The sequence below is a fragment of the Pelodiscus sinensis genome, chromosome 1 (genome assembly GCF_049634645.1).
Source record: "Pelodiscus sinensis isolate JC-2024 chromosome 1, ASM4963464v1, whole genome shotgun sequence".
Classification (NCBI taxonomy): domain Eukaryota; kingdom Metazoa; phylum Chordata; order Testudines; family Trionychidae; genus Pelodiscus; species Pelodiscus sinensis.
Window position 1 is genome coordinate 94,927,687 of NC_134711.1, and position 14,648 is coordinate 94,942,334.

Genomic DNA, 14,648 nt, shown 5'->3' on the forward strand with positions numbered 1-14,648 from the left:
TTCAGTGTCCCAGCCGGACTCTCAGTCAGAAGCACATCCTTCCTACTCCCCACCTGGTTGCCAGGGAAAGCAGCTGAATGAGCAGGGGGAGGCACAAGCAGAAAAGGACAGAGCCCCCTTCCGTCACAGATAACGTGGAGTGGGAAGAGTACAGCACTTCTGGGCAGGTGCAAGGCAGGGCGGGTCATTGGGCAGAGGACACATGGGCTGATCATATGGCCTTCTGTTTAGGTTAGGACACAGCAAGTCCTCAGTGAAATAGGATCCACAGGAAGAGACGTCCATGAAAAAAATGCCATGAGGTGATGGGTAAAAGGAATTTTGTAGGGAACAACTGCTTAGTGACAAGTTCACTTTAAAACCAGTGAGTATTGTGTATTAAATCTTGTTTTTAAGACAGGTAAAAATTCAGGGTAGTGCCTGTTTAGGGGCTGGGACTGGCCTGCATTGTTAGCTCACTGTTAACCTGCATATCAGACTTATATGATGTTGGACTATCAATCATAGAGTGAGGGAGGAGTTAGTCTGAGTAACATTTTTTACTAGCAGCTGGTTGTTACAAGACAGACAGCTTAGATCCCTCTCCTGAGAGAAAACTCCCCAATATGAAGTACTACACAAAGGCTACATCTACATTGGCCCCTTTTCCGGAAGGGGCATGTTAATTTCACGAGTCGTAATAGGGAAATCCACGGGGGATTTAAATATCCCCCGCAGCATTTAAATAAAAATGTCCGCCGCTTTTTTCCGGCTTTTAGAAAAGCCGGAAAAGAGCGTCTACACTGGCCCCGATCCTCCGGAAAAAAAGCCCTTTTCCGGAGGATCTTATTCCTACTTTGAAGGGCTTTTTTTCCGGAGGATCGGGGCCAGTGTAGACGCTCTTTTCCAGCTTTTCTAAAAGCCGGAAAAAAGCGGCGGACATTTTTATTTAAATGTCGCGGGGGATAGTTAAATCCCCCACGGATTTCCCTATTACGACTCGTGAAATTCACATGCCCCTTCCGGAAAAGGGGCCAATGTAGACGAGCCCATACTGTATAACGAGACACCATTTAGACATAGAGACAAATTCAGATGTGATATCAATGGAGGTGCAAGTTACATACCAGTAAAATGTGTGTACATTTGTCATTGCACTTCATATGATATCCTCCTGTTGGTTGCAGTTTCTGCTACAACCACACACTACCGTGCCTTCAGTGTATAAGTTATACCAGCATTTCCACTTGAAACCAACACCATTATGAAGGCCACCATGGAATTTAGCCCTTTATTCCAAGGACAACTCTGCATTTCCAGCTCTCACAGTTGAAAACTGTCTCTGGGGGCAGTAATCCCTCTGAACTCTCCAGCAGAAGTGTGGTACTTGTTCCATCTCCAACATAACTTGAGGCTGTGCAAGTATTCAGACTCCACAGTGATGGGCAATTGTATAAAAAGAAGGAAGTCTGGAGGGCAGAGTTCGGGAGCGCCACACTGATGTCAAGTCTCCATTATGCCAGTGCAACACAGTATTTCTTTCCTGCTTTTGCATTTCCAGAAGCATTAAAGCTTTTTTTATTCCCCCTCTTGCTTTATATTCTAGTGGAGGGTGTTTCCCTCACCCTATCTGTTCCCACCACTACCTCAAAGCAGGGACTGTAGCACAATAATTTCATTTTTATCATTCCTCTCTACCTCCGTTGTGGTGTTTCCCTTGCTCCAAGAAACAAACTGCTGATTTCCAACTTCCCTTTAAGTGCCAGAGCTCCATCTCACTTCTTCTTGGAGGAGCTGTCACCCTAGAGTAATGATTTTCTCTTCAGCTGAGCCTCTAGCTGGATTGTAACAGGGGGACAGAATTCTGCTGCTGCCCCCATACTTTTATCAGGTGTTGGAACCTTGTAGGGAGTGGCTGGAAAATTATTGCTGACTCAGTAGTGCTGGAATCTAAAGGCAATGGGAGTAACTCTTTAGAAGAAGGTTTGAACTAGATTTACCCTGAGGAGCGTCTGAGCCTATGGTTACTGCAGTAGTCCTTTGGGACTACCTTTTTGTTAAAAAAAATGATGGCTCAGACTACAATGACGCTGCAGGTTTTATTTGTAACTAGAAGATTTACCTGGCTTTACTCCAGTCCTTAACTCAATTAATTTTTGTTTTTTGGAAAAATGAAAATGCACATGCTTTATTGGAATCCTTGCTCTGGGGTGGAGTTTGGGAGGAGGGGTTCAATATGCAAGCTGCCCTGGGGAGAGAGGCCTACCCCTCTCTCCCACCACAGTATCTTGGGGCAAAGTGAGAAGTCCCTCTCCGTGGCCTCTGCAGCTCCACAGGACACAGCCAGGGGAGGGGTGCATGTCCCTCAGCTGGGGCAGGTCCAGGTTTGTCGGCCATCTGTGTTCCCCAGCCAGAGTCAGGAATGCAGCAAACAGTGCACTTTCCCCTTGCTCCCTGACAAAAGGATCAGTCAGCAATGTTACCACATGAATGGGCGGGGGAGGGTGGGGCATGGTATGGTTTTATAAGAACCAATCCAGGCACAACATTTTCCTGGCAAAACCAAACCCTGGCCTTGCTTTAAAGTTATTGTAAGAGGAAGCTGCATACCAAATTTGGTAGTCCTAGCTCTTACCATTTAGGAGGAGTTCTTTAGTTATAAATTCTCTCTCAAGTATATAGTGGTATGTCTACAGAGCAGCGTTATTTTGGAATAACTAGCGTTATTCCAAAATAACAAAGAGTGTGTCTACACGGCAAGCCATTATTTCACAATAATGGTGAGCTGGAGGACTTCTTACTCTGACTCCTGTAAACATCATTTTACAAGGAGTAAGCACAGTTGAAGGACGAATGTTCTTCCTTCGACTTCCTGCTGCGTAGATGGCGTCAAAAGCCGAATTAAGCTATTTCGACTTCAGCTTCACAGTTGATGTAGCTCAAGTTGTGTAGCTTAATTTGACTTTTGCCCTGCTGTGCCCTAGAAGATTAGGTGGGGCTACATCACTTTATGGAGATCCCCAACAGCTGTTGAGAAGACCCTACTGGTTTCAGTGTATGGGGAATTGGAAGTGTGCATCTGAGAGTGGCATGTGTTATATTTAGTCTCAGTAGTGTGTATTCATCAGAAGTGCATGGTGTTTGATGTGGTCTTGGTCTGTGATGAACCCTCAAGCTTCAAGTCTAGTCAAATTAGAGGGAAATAACAAGATAAATAGCACTAGGGAATGTTATTGCACATCAAATGTGCAAAACATTTTATAATCTCTTGAAACAATCTGTTTGGGTAAGATTTTAATGTATTTATTGGTGAAGTTGACATTTAAGAGCGGAATTTACTGTTCATAAAGCAAGATCGACAAAGGCTTGAAGCACTCTCTGCACTGGATAGTAAAAGCAGAGTAACAGCCCCATTCTGGAAGCAAAACAATTAATAAAATATGAAAACAGTCTCTGAACCATACTTATGCAAGTTCCTACTTAAATGCTAAGTTTATTTGAACAGCTCAGGAGGCAAGCGATTAGGCTGCCATGAAACTCCATCTTCTTTTGTTCCAGAGACAAGTTAAGACCTTTTGTTTTTTTTATTATAACCCAAGCAAACTGGAAGGTGTCTTTCCATACTCGTTTGACATAGAAAGTCACATTGGCAAAAGCCAAATGCCGGGGCTTTGTGATGTCATTGTCCCTATTGGAGAGCTATAGGACTGTCATCTTTTTACTAATTTCTGTACCTGTTATCAGCATGGCACTTATTGGACTCTTGAGTACATAATTAGGATTGCTTTACTGATGGGACATGTGGATCAATAGTTTAGCCAATTTTCTTCCAGTTAAATTAATTACTATGTCTGCTGGACAAATGCTTGTTCAGTGATACAGAAACTTCAGTGTTTCAAGTAGGGAGGTAAAAATTAGAGATACTGTAAATGTTATGCCCATCAAGCCATAACTGCTAAATTGGCTGGCACCTGGCATAGTGCGTGAAGCTTCCAAAGATAGCTTTTCTGATCTACCCCCATAATTGGCTTAGTTAACACTCTGCTTCCTTTTTTTAGTTATAAATTCTTTCTATTCTCATCTCTCCTTACTTCTGTTTCCTTCAAAATAAGCAGCATCTGCTTTCCTATCCTTCTTTGTCTTTCATATTTTTTCCCTGTTCTGTGGTCCATCCCTGTTTTCTTTCGCCGTGGTATGATGTCTCTTCCCCTTTCCACTCTCTTTTCTGTCCCATGTTCCCTCCTATTTTTAATTTGATTCTAGGGTGGTTCCACCTCTTCTCTTTCCAGCTCCATGAGGGTGCGTCTAGACTACATGCTTCTTTTGAAAGAAGCTTTTTCGAAATAATCTTCTAAAAAAGCTTCTCTCAAAAGAGATCAACTAGACAGCCACCACTGTTTTTGAAAAAGCGATCCGCTTTTTCAAAAGAGAGCACCCAGGCAATTTGGATGCTCTCTTTTGAAAAAGCCCTGTTTGTGTTCAAGAATGCCTACTTTTGAAAGAACTCTTTCAAAAAATGACATTCTTCCTCATAAAATGAGGTTTATCACTGTCAAAAAAATTGCCACGTTCTTTCAATTTAATTTCAAAAGAACTCAGTGACAGTCTAGACGTAAGTGAAGTTTTTTTTTAAAAAAAGGCCACTTTATTTGAAAAAAACCTGACTCCACCTCTCTTTGGGTATGTCTACACTACAATGTTAGTTCGAACTAACGGACGTTAGTTCGAACTAACATTCATAGCCGCTACACTAGCGCTCCGCTAGTTCGAATTTGAATCGAACTAGCAGAGCGCTTAGTTCGAACTAGGTAATCCTCATTTTACGAGGATTAAGCCTAGTTTGAACTAGCTAGTTCGAATTAAGGCGTGTGTAGCCCCTTAATTCGAACTAGTGGGAGGCTAGCCCTCCCCAGGTTTCCCTGGTGGCCACTCTGGCCAACACCAGGGAAACTCTATGCCCCCCTCCCGGCCCCGGCCCCCTTAAAGGGGCACGGGCTGGCTACGGTGCCCGTGCCAGGTGCAAGCCTGCCAGCACCCAGCCAGCAGACCCTGCACCTGGCACGGTTCGAGCCTCCCACCCGATGTCCCCCAGCCCACCCCCTCTTCCCGGGACCAGGCTGGCGGCTCCCGGGAGCTTGCCCTGGACCGCAAGAGGCAGGCACCTTCCTGGGCTAGTGCGGACATCATGGACCTCGTCCACGATCTCCGCACTAGGCACAGGAAAGTGGCCGTCTAGGGCAGGAGAGCTGCCAGCCTGGCCACCCAGGAGCAGGTGTGCATGAAAATCAAGGGGGTCCACTGAGACCCCCGACCCTGAGCCCTGAGCTTACAATGGCCGTCCTGGGTCAGACCAAAGGTCCATCTAGCCCAGTAGCCTGTCTGCCGACAGCGGCCAACCCTAGGGACCCTGGAGGGGATGGACCGAAGACAGTGACAAAGCCATTTGTCTCGTGCCATCCATCTCCAGCCTTCCACAAACTTTGGGCAGGGACTCCACTCCTACCCCCTGACTAAGACTACTCCATGGACCCAACCTCCATGACTTGATCTCACTTCCCTTTAAACTCTGTTCTAGTTGTCGCCTTCACAGCCTCCTGCAGCAAGGAGTTCCACAGGTTAACTATTTGCTTTGTCAAGAACAACTTTCTCTTACTAGTTTGAAGCCTGCTACCCATTCCTTTCCTTTGGTGTCCTCTAGTCCTTCTTTATGGGAACTCGTGAAGAACTTTTATGAATGCACCCTCTCCACCCAACCCCTGCTTTTAGAGACCCCTATCCTGACCCCGCTCCATCTCCTCTTTTCTAAGCTAAACAGTCCCAGTCTCTGTAGCCTGTCTTCATCTGGGACCTGTTCCCAACCCCTGATTATGTTAGTTGCCCTCCCCTCTCCCAGCCTTTCTCTTCCCCTCTCCCACCTCCTTTTCCCAGTCTCCCCCAGTTTTGTTCAATAAAGACAGAGTCAATGTTGGAAGAAACGTTATCTTTATTTTGTACATCAATAAGAAGGGGGGCTAGGGAAGGGTAAGTGGAAGGAGGTGAGGGAGGAATGGGGTACGAGCCCCCGATGGGGAGGACTGGGCTGGCTCTGTGGGCTTCTGGGGGTGGAAGCTCTCCTGCAGCCCCCCGATTGCCCCCTCTTCCCAGATGGCAGCCTGCGGCAAGTGCAGCCGGGCTGATGGCCGAGTGCTGTGATGTGCCCAGTGTGGGTAGTCCGGGCAATCCAAGCCAGGACTGCTTTGCAAGCGGGGCACCCCTGAGAACTGTCTGTCCGGGCTGGGGGTCGGGTCCCTTTAAGCGCAGCCCTCGGCTAGCCTGAGACAGCATCTCCACGCTCTAAGTCCTCCTCTGATGCCCTGCCGGCACTGCTTCCGGTCATCCTTAAGCCCTGTTCAGAGTCCACTCAATGTGGACTTGCTAGTTCGAATTAGCAAAACGCTAATTCGAGCTAGTTTTTAGTTCTAGACGCGTTAGTTCGAATTAGCTTAGTTCGAATTAACTAATTAGCGCTGTAGTGTAGACGTACCCTTTCTCTGCCCATCTGAAGTCTGAGCCTTTCCTTTGCTTGTAACTGTGCTTTCCTGTCTTCTCCAAGACACTTCACTTTAGGGAATCTGCTGCTGTCATTCCTTCTAAGGGGAAATATGTATTTACCCTTTGTTGCCTGGCACCCCACTCAGCAGAGGGGATACTGACACAGTGAAGGGCTACTGGAGACAAGATTTCCTTTTTCCTCTCCTCCCTTACTGCCAGTTATCTTCCTCTTGAAGGCTATTACTGCTGCTTGTCAGCATTTATATTTGAGTAGCAGCTATCTTTTTCTGCTTCCCCATGTGTTCACGATGCCTGCTACTTGTACTGCCTCCCTCTTGTGGAGGGAGCTTACCCTGGCAGCGCAGCTGAGAAGAGGGAAGAAGCTTTGAAGTGGCTGGGAAGAAGTTTGAAGTGGCTCTCGCACTGTTTTCAGCTTTCCATGAAGTACTCTTTCTCCCCTCACCCCCAACTACCATTCTGAATCAGTTCTGGAGGGCCCCGAAAAAAATGTGGCCTGCAATTGCAGCTTTTATGCACCACAGTTACAATTGCCATTTTGAAAGAGCAGAGTTTCCATTTTTGTCATAAGGTACCAAACAACAATGTACTGTAGTGTGAACATTTAGCAAACTGAGATGATGTTCTAGTCCTATCACACTGTTTTGCCAAAAAAATGAACCTCAATACGGGTATGTTCTTTGTGGGAGAGGGAGGGGTCTGTATACATTGTAAAAAGAGGCTTCTAATTATCAGTGCATATGATTTCTAGAATACATACACATATTTAAGTGTATATATTCCCACAAAAGAAGCTGTGTTAACATTGAGTTAAGATTGCTGGACAGCATATCCCACCAATGCAAGCCTTAAAAAAATGCAGGGAAATGAGCAGGTAAGTGATTCAGCTCCCTGTCTACACTTCACTTGTCAGTTCTTTAACCTCAGCTACCTCCCTCCTTCCATCCATTGCCTATACATGTGCACTCATCCCTAACCTTCATTTGACACCTCTGCACTCCTAGCTTAACTAAAGGAAAAAATCGGAAGAAATGTGAGGGAAACACAGTCAATGTAAAATGTTTCCTCTGCAAAGGTCAAGAAAAATTTAATTGTCTTGTAAAGAGAAGTTGTGCCAAATGTGGTGACTAAGTCTATATATACTCAGATCACAACATGAGAATTTCCTTCCCAAAGCAATCATAACTATTTTTGAAATGCCAATAGTCGAGTCCATATAATTCATGTCTGTGCTACTACATAATTCCACTCCTAGCAAATTTTCCAAAACTATTATTACCTCCACTACGTTGAATGTTATATCTTTCAGATAATATACTGGCCACACACACTGGGCCCCATCCAAAATCTGTTGAAATCAGTAGACACCCTGTAACAGGGTCTGCTCATTTGTGAGCACCGCTCTGTGGCCACGGGGTGTCGGGTAAGCTCTCTACCTGGCTGTCTGTGGCAGAGGAAATGTTGGTTAGTATCTGGCCTGGGACCAGGCTTCTTCTTGCCTGCTGGAGGATTGGGGGGAGGGGACCTAGACCCACCCACATCTCTGGGTCCCAGCCCATTGACCCTATAAGTAGCAGGTGTCGGCTACGAGTCTCCATCATCTGCTACTACATTATTCCCTGGGCCACTTCCTCAGGCTGCCGCTCTGTCTGGTAGTCTCAGGGTTCTGAAGGTAGGTTCTTGATAGACCCTGTCTAGGGTGCTATCAATTCTCGTATTCAGCTTGTGGCTCGTCTTTGGCCGCTGGACCTGGGCCTTACCCAGGCCTAAAGTTCAGCTTTCACTCAGAGCTGTCTGCAGTGCTGCTATTCTCTTAGGGTATGTCTAAACTACATCCCTTTTTCGACATATCGAAGTTGTAAATGAAGCCAGGATTTGAATTTCCCATGCTTCATTTACATAATGGCTGCCATGGCTTTTTTTTGAAAAGCCGCTTTTCAAAAAAAAAAAAAAAAAAGGGTCAAGACAGTGATCTTTTGACAGAAATGCTCTATTTCGAAAGATCCTGTGAACCTCATTTTTTGAGGGATGTAGTTTAGAGATACCACTAGTCAGTGTATAGATCTGTCTGGGTCAAGTTCTTGTGAGGAACTACCAGGCCCTAGCCCGGCAGCTTTTATACTGGTCTGCTGGGCCCTGACTAACCGCCATGGAGGCAGCCACTCTATCTTTCCTGGAGGACCTCTCTTCTGCTCCTCTTCCTGGGATAGGGTGTGGTAAGGCCTCCAGCCTCCTGTAGGAAGCATCAGGGCTTAGTCCACCCCATCATACACCCATTGACTCAGGTTTGAAACAAGCTCATAGAGAATTTGAAACTTGTACCTTATGACTCTCAGGTTTGCGGCCTGTTTTTTCATAAGGCAGCTCCTGTTTCAGTGGGTATATTCAAAATGCTCTGCTACCTACAATAATGCATTTGTTCTGCTCTTTAAAATGTTTATTTTTGCTTATTCACACACAAGCCCTGAATATCTGCTCTAGTCCACACTCTAATCACCATCTAGTCACACTACCCATCTTCCCAATCTGTAAAAGCTTAGACAATCATGTTAAATAGATATCCATTTCCTAAGAAGCTTATTGTCATGCTGTCTAGAGTGGTTCATAACCCTGTGTGCCTACTTCAGGGCAAACTGTTAAGAACTAGGGCAGACAACCCACACTGGGGGTATATTTTAGGCTTTGTCTACGCTGTATCCTGGTTCATGCTGGTGCTATAAATTGCTGCACTTGGGAGGGGGTGCTTTTTTGCTAAGATCAAGTATAGTGCCTGAAGCCCTGCTGTCCAGGTATGAAGCAGGTGGGGCCCTGGGCAATCGCTCTGTTTGTTAACCCCCACCAATGCTTGACCTGCCAAAGCCAATAGGTTTCAGCATATCATCTAGGAGAAGTGTATATGTGTGTGTAAGCAATGTGTCCAAATCATGGAAGGTGAAACCATTTTTTATTTTGTGTGTGCTCCCTGGTTTACTTCAGCAGACTTCCTGCCATTAGTTAGTAGCTCTCTAGGAGGATTGTAATACTATAATTAGATTTAACCAACTTGGAAACAAATATGCACTCCGGGATCACTGTTACCAGTCTGTCCATAGAGTTACAGACAGTCCCCTTGGGCTCTTGTCACCTTAGTGCAGTGGTTTCTTAAACTGTGTTCCGCAGCACCCCGGGGTGCTGTGAGGCAGTTGGAGGTATGCTGTGGAGAACAAGAGAATTCAAAATAGCCTCCCTTAAAGGGGCAGGTGACTTTTTTTTTTTTTTTTTTTTTTGCTCAATAACTTTCCCCTGACCATTTTTTTCCTCAACAGAAAATCCTTGGTATTCCTCATAAAAAAAAATCGTTTGGTGTTCCTCGGTCTTAAAAAATTTAACAAACACTGCCTTAGTGGTAAAGGGTCACTAATGAAATCTCAGAATATTCAGGTTCCTCTCAGATCCAAGATATCAGTCAGTTACCCAGGATCAGTTTTTACCTTAGCTCTCTCACCAAAGCCAGTGTTTTGAAATTAAATGAAAGTTATTTCTATAATGAAATAATGAGTTAGTTATAGGTTAAAGCAGGCAACATGTATACATAAAAAAATTCAATCTGTGGTTCCAAAAGGGAACAGATTACTAATCTTTCAGCTCCAAATGTCTTCTAGAGATAACCCAGGTTGATCCTGGGGAATTCTGTGTTCTTATTTCTTAGCTCCAGCCTTTCTTGGGGTTCATACACAAAAATTATTGTTTCTTGTCAGGGATTTTTATCCCCTCTACTCAGGGCTGTCCCTAGTGGGGTGTGTGACCTGGGACAATGCCCTCGATCCACCCCAAGCCTCGCCCCTGCTCTGCCTTTTTGTCCCCATTCCACCTCTTTCCCCTCCAATCCCAAAGTGATGAAGCTCAAGGGACTATCAGGGGACCTAGCACTTGCAGCAGGGGTTGCCACCAGCCACACCACGTGCACTCACTGGCAGTGGCAGAAAGCAAAGTAACCTGGCCCCAGCCTGTTCCCCCAGCTCCCAGCTGCATTGCTCCACTTCCTACCATCACTGAGTGTGGGGAGTGGTATTCCTCCCTTCCTCCCCAATCTTCCTCCCTCAAGCAACACAGCTAGGAGTCAGGGAGAGCAAAGAAGAGGTGCCCAAGTGTCACAGGGTGGATCAGGCCCTAAGGCCAGAAAATAGTCATAGAGAAGTCCTCTTAAGGAGGCTAGAGTGGCTGCAGAAAAACTAGCCAATCAGGGCTAAGGAAGGCCTATAAGAAGAAACTGCAGGACGTGTCAGCTCAGTGTCTTGGGAGTCCTGAAGAAGTGAAGACTGGGGGCTGACTTGAGGAAGCAGCACCATGGAGAGCTCTAAGTGGAGCGCTGAATAGAGACTATGATGAACTGTGATCATGCCCTGAGATAAGAGTGAGGATACTGTCTCCAAGGCTACGGCTAGACTGCAAGACTCTTTTGAAAGAGGCTTTTTCGAAAGATACTTTTGAAAAAGCCTCTTTCGAAAAAGAGCGTCTAGACTGCAAGCAGTACTTTCGAAAAAACAAGCTGCTTTTTTGAAAGAGAGCACCCTGGCAGTCTGGATGCTCTCTTTTGAAAAAGCACAGTTTGCATTACATAGCACCTTTTTTTGAAAGAGCACTTTCGAAAAAAGGCATTCTTTCTTGTAAAACGAGGTTTTTCCACGGTCAAAAAAACTGCCAGGTTCTTTTGATTTTCTTTCAAAAGAATGTGGCAGAAGTCTAGATGCAGGGGAAGTTTTTTTGAAAAAAACGTAGTCTAGACACACCCCAAGAGGAGAAGCCCTGGAGGCACCACACTGTATCAGAGCGAGGAAACAAACTGAGACAGAGAAGCAGAGGGGCACTAGGCTATGTCTTTCTATTTTCGAAAGAGGAATTTGAATACCTTCTTCCAATCTCACTTTTGAAAACGGAATGTTTGAAAGTGAAAGTAGTCTGGATGCAGTTTTTTGGGAAAAAAACCCTTTTTTGACAAAAAAATGTTCTTCCTTAAAAAATGAGGTTTATATGGGGTTTTTTCAAAAAAGGGGGGTTTTCCCGAAAAAAAAACACGTCCAAACTACTTTCACTTTCGAAAGATAGGCTTTTGAAAGTGAGATCAGAAGAAGATATGCAATTTCCCATGGAATTTGCATATCCTCTTTTGAAAATAGAACATAGAAGCCTAATCCGAACTATCTAGTCCGTGCCGCGTGTAGCCGCGTGGCACGGGGTTCGCACTAGCCGGCTTTTAAAAATGGCGGCACCGGCTTTATGCTAATGAAGCCCGGGAAATTCAAATCCCGGGCTTCATTAGCAAGTTCGGTATGCATACATTACCCCCCTAGTTCGAACTAGGGGGGTAGTGTAGACATACCCTACTAGAATGTGCGCCTCTCATCTGTAATGCAAGTGCTGCCTATGTAAACATCCTCGGATGCCTGTGGAAAACAATGTGAATACAAACCAGTTCTTTTCTTTCAGCGCTTTTCTATCATCGACAAAACTATCAGTGATAAAACTCTGCAGATGTGGACTTACCTGTGTTCCCTGTAAGCTGTGCATTTGGGTAGCCTTTCAGGAGAGATTCAAATGCCGCTTAGCTGATTAGCAGAGCACTCAAAGATGCACAGCTGGCAGCATGTGTTTCTACCAGTGGTGCACATCTGCACATGCCTTGGTGCACATAAAATGCATCCTGCACATGGATTGGAAAAAAAATTAGAGGGAATATTGGACATAGCCTTAGTCTCCTATTCTTTAGGGCAAGGAACCTTTTTTTAGTTGGGGGCTGCTGACCATAGAAGAATCAGTTGGGGACCACACACAAGTGAAAAGCCAAAAAAAACCCATCTCCCCCAACCCGCACTAACGTGAACCCTGACTGAGAAGAAGAAAGACACTCCCCACATCCCCTTCGCACACCAGAGCCTAGGAAGGCCCAGGGCTAGTAGATTTTCTGTGTGGGGCAGTGGGGGCTGGAGTGCCAGCATGGGCTTCCCAATGTTAGGGGTGAGCCCTGTGGCTCAGGAGCCAGATGTAGGCAAGCTGAGGGCCACATCCGGTCTCCAAGTCTGTGGTTCCCCACTCCTGCTTTAGGGAGTTAGGAAAGCATCCAGCAGGGCCTCTCTCCTTTGATATACAATACCTTTTTTGCTTTTAATGGACCGTCTCAGCCATTTTACTTTAATCAATGCTGCTTTTCCTGTTTGGTGAGCTACACAATTACAGAAGTTTACAATGCAAACACTCAGCATAACTTTAAAACGATGGGCTATAGAAATGTGAGATCAATACATGCAGCATCCTATATGAATTTTATAGCGTATAAGCCCACAGTCCTCAAACTATGAGGCATCCCCTCCAGGAGGGTGTGGAGGAACACTGTAGGGGGATGGCCAAGACTGGGCCAGCCCCCCGGAGCCAGGTCAGAGTGCCACCCAATCTTATTCTGTCCCCAGCTCGACTCCACCCTATCCACCTAGTTTCAAGTCTTAGCCACAGCCTCTAGAATTCAGAGAATGGGGGTGGGTGGGGAAGTGCAGATAGGCTCCATAATTGGTAACGGGAGGGTGACAGAAAAAGTTTGGGGTCACTGGTCTTATCTTACCATTTATTATCTGTTTTGCTCATGCTAATGCGCTAGTAAGCCAGATTGGTTCCCAGCTACACATTGTAAGTATTCAGTGAGGCTATGGGCCTTGAGATGAGTACCTGGACTTCCAGCTTCACAACTGACATACAGCCCCACACTATAGCAGAACAGTATATTAAAAGAGGAAATCACCAAAAAGGGGATAAAACGTGTAACATTGCAGATGTTCTGAAGTTGTTTTACATTAATGAAAATATCACAAAGATCCTAAGAGTGATCTTGTATACAAGAACGGGACGGCATCGAGGCAGTATTTCTACCTTCCTGTATGAGGACAGGGAATAATTCATGAACTGATATTGGGTACTACTCAAAGGGAGAAGCTAAGCACATGCATATGTCTTTGCAGGATCCAGGCTTCAGGATCCAGGCTTTAAGGTCCAGCAGGTGACTCATCAGGACTAGAAATGGGAATTACATGCCTTTCAAAGAGAGGTTCTGAGCTTTCCAATGGGCCCCAGTACTTGCATCTAGTCCTATCAGTTCCTGAGCTATTAGACCTTAACATCACAGAGAAAGTATTGGAAAGCTATCTGAGGTCATTTTTGGAGTTGCGTAAATGTGTTACTAATGATTTTCCTCCCCCTCTGTGTCCTCTGCAATTGGACTCATGTTACACAGCATGTGCAAAATCCTATCTAATTTTCATCTGTTAGGGGCACAGGATTTTTACAGTGATGTGCCAATTAGGAGCATATATAATTTTTTCCCATTAACAACTTTAACCAGCCAGAAACACATTTCTGCCCACATTTTCACCAATCACATCCAAGACTCCATATCTCTTATAGCACATTAGACCGAAATTGGGCAGCAGGAACCCCAGAATTATGTGGTGCAACTTCCACAGCCTTCTGCTTCATTATTCACTCCCATCTCCCAGTCCAGCCCAATCAGCGCACTATTATTTGTGGTGCTTATTTTGATTTTGCACTGGCCTCAGAGTATAAGTGTTCGATGTGCTGAGGAGTTTTGTATCAAGAGTGACTGCATTGCAGAGGAAAGGCTGTGTCAGAGAGTTTGGACACACATGATATGAAAGCATGTGGGAGTCTGACAACCAGAAAGGGAATTTGCATTTAAGACCAAATCCTCAGCTACTATGTCTACTGACTGCAATGTTCATCTCCACTGCTGATCTTCACCAGCTGAGGATTTGGCCCCTCTTATCTAGGGGACAGTTGAGGTTTTGGTAGTGAGGAGAGAATTCGTCTCCTCTTTCTCTTCCTCCTCTCATCTCTGCCACATTCACTGCAACGAGCTGCTGTGCCACTCTAATGCCTGTCGTTTCATCTAGCAATAAACGGTATGTCAGTCTGCTCACTGCTAGTGCACCTCCTCCTGGTTGCTATGGGGATTAACTGATTCCAGGTCAGACATCCCCTTTCTGCTTCTCACCCTGCCTTCAGTTCCTCCCTCCCAGAAGGGAGAGAAGCTCTGTGTTTGTGCCTTAGCCCACTGGCCAACTCATATCTGTCATCCT

General features: G+C 45.5%; 1 protein-coding gene across 3 annotated transcripts in view; it reads left to right on the plus strand.

The window, feature by feature from the left end:
• Nucleotides 1-14,648, plus strand: part of LARGE1 (LARGE xylosyl- and glucuronyltransferase 1) — a 498,136-nt gene that overhangs the window by 43,295 nt on the left and 440,193 nt on the right. Inside the window, exon 2 of one of the 3 annotated variants that reach the window (XM_025178890.2) lies at nucleotides 232-364. The exons of the other annotated variants lie outside the window; for them this stretch is intronic. The gene's annotated coding sequence lies outside the window, so the exon portion shown is untranslated. The remainder of the gene's footprint in view (nucleotides 1-231; nucleotides 365-14,648) is intronic. 3 annotated transcript variants of the gene reach the window in all.